This window comes from Hyperolius riggenbachi, chromosome 4, assembly GCF_040937935.1.
Source record: "Hyperolius riggenbachi isolate aHypRig1 chromosome 4, aHypRig1.pri, whole genome shotgun sequence".
In the NCBI taxonomy this organism is placed as follows: domain Eukaryota; kingdom Metazoa; phylum Chordata; class Amphibia; order Anura; family Hyperoliidae; genus Hyperolius; species Hyperolius riggenbachi.
The window spans coordinates 327,860,245-327,866,244 of record NC_090649.1 but is presented as its reverse complement, the minus strand read 5'-3'; positions in this window follow the sequence as shown (position 1 = coordinate 327,866,244).

Here is a 6,000-nt window from a genome sequence, read left to right as displayed (position 1 = left end):
TCACGTTTCAGTGCAAATTCATGTTTAATGCAAAATTTCGTAATTTCGTGTTTTCTATAGAAAAAGTTATTTAAATTACGAAAATGGACATAATTTAGGTTTTAATAGTAATTATGCAAATTTAAGTAATTACTAAACTCAGGAAAGTCACTCAGTGGGCTTGATTCACTAAGACAAGGTTAACACGCCTTATCAAAGTTAGCACACCTTATCAGAGTAGCATAGGGAGTGCTACGAACTTATGCCTGCTAATTGGCAATGACGAGAATCCTGCCCTGAGCCCCTGCGGGTTCGCAGCGCTCGCTATGCTGCTCTGATAAGGAGTGTTAACTTTGATAAGGCGTGTTAGAGGGAACCTAAACTGAGAAGGATATGAATTTTTCCTTTTAAAATAATAGGATCATGATCCTAATACTTTTAGCCACAGCCCCTGAACAAGCATGCAGATCAGATGCTCTGACTGAAGTCAGACTGGATTAGCTGCATGCTTGTTTCAGGTGTGTGATTCAGCCACTACTGCATCCAATGAGATAAGCAGGTCAACCAGGCAACTGGTATTTTTAAAAAGGAAATATCCATATCCCCCTCAGTTTAGGTTCCCTTCAACTTTGATAAGGCATGCTATTTGTCTTAGTGAATCAAGCCCATTGATTGCAATTACTGATAATGCAAAGGCCCTTACACATGCTGTCGCTTTAAATGTATCAGGAGGCTCTACCTGCAGCCACTTCTAAGACAGGTGCTCATTGTAAAGGGGCACTTAGCGGACATGCATGCTGAGACACTTGGTTTTGGGCCTTGCAATATCTGATAATGCAAAGGTCCCTGCACGTGTTGTCTCTTTAAATGTATCAGGAGGCTCTGGACTGGAACACAATTTTGAGAACGGACGAATTTCCGTGTTAAACACACAATTCCGATTTGTTTCCATTACGAATGATAATGATCATTATTATGAAATTCTGCATAAACGCGAAATTTTGTGTAATTTCCCAAAATTTCAAATTTTCGATAACAGCCAAAATTGTAATTTTGCGAATTACGCAAAATTACGCTCATCACTAGAGACTGCAAGAATAATGTAGCAGAGTACCCCATGTTGCACAATTAGTGTGACTGGAGGTACATACAGTAGGTAACGCTAGCATTGCTATGACAATGTGTATTACGCTACTTACATAAAGCAGCAATGTTTCTATTATCAATGTGGAATGTGCGGTACTCTGCTGGGGTATAAACAGGGCCGGATTTAGGCCAAGGCTTAGGCAGGAGCAAGGGCACCAATGCAGCAGGCTACACTGGTGCAGCATTTGCAAGCTTGCAAATTCTGCAGTCCAGGGAGATCAGGCGAGTGCCTGACCGCGGTACTCTGCTGCCAGCTGCCTAGGCAGTGTCCACCCTGCTCTCTCTGCACATTGGTGTTGTGGCCAGCGGCTATGGACTTGAGCAGTATACAAGTGGAGGATGTGGAATAGCAGCCGCCAGTCGTTCACATCTCCGCTCGTCTCCAACGTAGAAGCTTCCTCTTCCCATCTGAGTGGCTGGTATCATGCTGGCAAGTCACAAGTGAGAGATGCTGGTTGGAGGGACAGATGTACAGCAGCGGCTGATGGAGATGGAGGGGAAGAGGAAGCTTCTGCGCTGGAGACGAGTGGAGAGGTGACACTGATGGCTGCTGCGGTGTGGAGGCAAGCTGGCTATCTGTACTGAAACGTGGGAGTGGGAAGGGAGGGATTAAGGGAGTCATCTAGTTACCTATACTTGAGGGGGAGAGGTCATCAGGCTACCTATATTGAAGGGTGCAGAGTCCACACAAGCAAGCAAAAACATGCAACAGTCTCTTGAGCATGCTTAACTGGTTCTGTTGGGCGGTAAAGAGTACAAATCCGGCCCTGGGTATAAACCGATAATATTGCTGTCTGTGCACATCAATAATAAGGACTGTTAGTGAATCAACCTGCTTGTCTGCTTTTCTTATGAATTATATCTCCTTGTAGTTGAGGTAAAAAAAATTAAAGTGAGATAATTTACAAGGTAAATTTAGTGAATCAACACCAATATCAAAGCTGTATTACTGATTTTTTCCTATGGTTCCTTTATATTAAAAAAAAAAAAACTAGCATTTTATGACCAATGAATTACAGTTTTATTTGTTATGGCAGAAGCTAGTAGGCTTTCTGAGGAGAATGCCACCCTCCACCACCCCAGGCAGACACTTTAAGGCCAAGCAGATCCACTGTCTTATGATCACACCCAGCAGCTAGCTCCAGTGACTAGTGCTATCACGGGCAACTAGCAAACCTGAGAGCAAGGTATTTATACTGGCATCAGTCAGGGCTGGAACCCAATAGAGCGATTTTCTGAGCGTTTAGGGAGCGATCCAAACCGCTAGCGCTTTCCTTAAACGCTTTCCCTAAACGCTCAGCTAATGTTAATGGAGGAGCCAAATTCCACTGGAGCAATTGCGAGTACCAAATCGCAAAACGCAGGACATGCAGCATTTTTCATGTTTAGCGTTTCTGCAATGTAAAGTATATAAACGCTGGCATAATCCCTCGTCAAAACCTATACAATTATTATATTTTGCTAGCTTTTTACATCACTGCACACTGTAACAAAATTAAAATTAATTGAAAGGACTCATCAGAATTAAAAACGCTAATCGCTACACAACCACTGGCAAATTGATTACACTTTTTAAAATCACTACCGAAAACGCTCATGAAATCACTTACAAACCGCTCATACAAAATGCTAGCGATTGCGATTACCGATAGCGTTTGCAGTGGGTTCCAGGCCTCAATGAGGAAGAGCCAGCCACACTGCTGTCCAATAAAACGCACTTACATACAATAGTAATTGGCTCTGGCAATGGAACCAATCACTTCCTGAGTGCACCTCAGAGTTTATGTATTTGCAAGTTAGTTAACCACTTCCGTACCAGCAGTCTCTGCCCTCTTAAAGAGAACCAGAGACGAAACACATAATAGATTTATACATACCTGGGGCTTCCTCCAGCCCCATCAGCATGGATCGCTCCCACGCCGCCGTCCTCTGCCGCCTCTATCGGCAGTACTAGGTCCTGTCACTTAGGCCAGTCAGGGCCAATCATCGCAAGCGCAGTGTGCTCCCATGCATAAAGCAGGCGCTGGCGACACGGAGGGAGTCCCTGCGGATGCGTACAACTGGCCGCATCCAGCGGAAGTGACGGTACCCGGTACCGGCGATAGAGGTGGCAGAGGATGACAGCATGGGAGCGATCCATGCTATTGGGGCTGTAGGAAGCCCCAGGTATGTATAAATCTATTATGTGTTTTCGTCTCTGGTTCTCTTTAAGGACCAAAGACTGCTGGCATGGAAAAACGCCGCCTCCCGACGAATGGCCGCACATACCCGCCGCCCCATTGCCGCAGGCTCCTCTCTCTGATGGCAGAGTGCTGACAGCTGGTCAGGATCCACTTTCATTGGCTTCTGACGCTGTCTAATTATGGGAGCCAATGTGATTGGTTCTCCGTGATCACGCGATCGGGAGCCAATGAAAGCAGCTCCTGACCTGCTTACAGAGCTCTGCCGTCTTATAAACGGTAGAGCGAGCGAATTGCAGCAGGTGCAGAGTGGCGGTAACGGCGAGGATGAGCGATTCAGTGCGACATTGAATCTATGTCCAGTCAGGGCTGAAGCACCACCTGCTGGACGTAGATTTGTCGGTCCGGAACCAGTTAAGCATGCTCAAGAGACTGTTGCATGTTTTTGCTTGCTTGTGTGGACTCTGCAGCCAACCATTGCCAGGGATGGTGTGCCCATCTAGCATGTTTATCATTTATTATTATTATTATTATTAATTTATAAAGTTTGTACAAAATACTTTATTAAAACGTTACATGGGCAGGCTGGGCAATACCGAAATGCAGATGGACTGTTGCTAATACAGCAAAAACAACAGAGATGTAAATGTAGGGAGATGAGTCACTACATCCACCAGGGGCCAAGGACAGTGGGGAGCTCTAGCTTCTTACCCTCCATCCCTCTAATACAGGACCCAACTCCAGAGCAGGTGTTATTGGGGCTGCGCATGTTGTGGGGGTAGTCAGGGCAGAAGCACTTATCATAAGATTCCTGGTAGATGGGCCTTCTGGTCATGGGCATGGAGTTCAACATGGGCAAAAGAGTGTGAATGTTGGGGGGGGGGGGGGGCCTTTAAAGTTTTGCTTGATGGACCCATGATTTGTGGTTACTCCCTGGAATACCATGCAATGCAGTAGGCAAGACAGGTCATGCTCTTTCAACCTCAAAGTTTAACGAGAGAGCTTACTTGAGAAAGGGCACACAGAAGTTTGGGTGCCCCCCCCCCAAAAAAAAAACAATAGTAGGATAACGGTAAATATTCTACTCTCACAATGCAAATGACAATAATAAAATATCGTTAATAGATATCGATCTTTCACTGTTGCTAAACATAACCCTATTCTCACACTGAGCCCTCCTTTACTGAAGCCTAACCTTAACCACCCCCCATGACTAACCTTAACTACTTTGTAACCACTGCAGGTTAAAACTACGTTGCACTTGTGGCTGCCTAAAGCTGGCCACTAATGGATCAATTTCTAGCGAAAAATCGTTTGATCGATCCGAAATTCTAGGTCGGCAGTGATCGAATTGCCAGTAAATAATCTCCATTAATGGTTATGATCGATTATGAACGAGTAAAAAAAAAAAGTCGTCCGACTGAATTTTCGTCGAACGAAATTTTGAACTTTAAAGACGATCGTGATCGATAGATAGCAAAGATTGGTTCGTTGGTGGTGTAGTGAGCGATTTTTCTTCCGATCAGAATTTCTGATCGCTCTAACGATTTTTCGCTAGAAAATTGGACCATTAGTGGCCACCTTAAGCCTGATGCGGTGCAGTTTTAACGCCAGTGGCTCCCATGCACAGGACTCGATCAAGCATTCTCGCCAGCACAGAACTCAGCTGAAAGTTTTCATTGGCTTCTGACCGCTGATCACTGTGAGCCAGAGTCTTTGGTACTAAGGTACTTACCACCCACCCCCACGCCTTAAATGAAGGATCAGTGTAATTTCTGGCTGCGCATGCAAATGATCTAATGATTCAATCATAGTTTACAGTGATGTGTATACGCACGCCATCGCTAACGATGCGTCACTTGTGACTTGGTCTTTACTTGTTCATTGTTCATGTTGAATGTTGAACCTTTAGAATCAAAAGACTGACTTGAGCCTATATTTGAGAGACAACCAGTGGACTAATGTAGACACTGATCCATCAGCAACAAAAGAGTGAGAAGATAAATGAAGAAGTTGAGAAGCAAATTTCAGGATGGGCTGGAGAGATACTAGTCATTTCATTGGTAGAACACATGGAAGGGTGTTACAAGTTTGGGTGGGATTTAATGAGGGCATGAAGGAGCATTACATTTTTAGCGGCATTCTGCATCGTGTTGAGCTATTAGTTGGTTGTGAGTGTTAATTGTTATATGTCACAGGGAGGTGGTGGTTGAAGGTAGAAAGATTACAATTTCTGATTTGTCCATACCAATTTTAAGAAAACAGGGAGACATGAGAAGTTGAAAGAGAAAAAGAAAGATCGGGGAGATAAATTAAGGGGTAATTTGCATATAATTTATCTGAATGCATTTGTTGGAACATTTGCATGTGAGAGTGCAAGGGGTTAATAGATTTTTGCTATAATTTATATTGGAAGACAAAAATACATATGTGTAGATGGAAGAGACAAGAGGGCCAATTGCAGCTGCATGATTAAATTGAGTTTCTCACATTTTCCACTACAGCTATTGCGCTGCAATTCCACCATGATCCGACAGGTGTTTGGGCATGAATGTGGTGCGTTTTAAATTTGTGACAGGAGGAAAAACACAGGCGGTAAAATGTTTTGAATTGACAAATATTGCATAACGGCGCAATTGCCATGTGATTTTCCTGCTCTCCTATACTGTGCATAGGACGCCAGTTGCATGAAAAA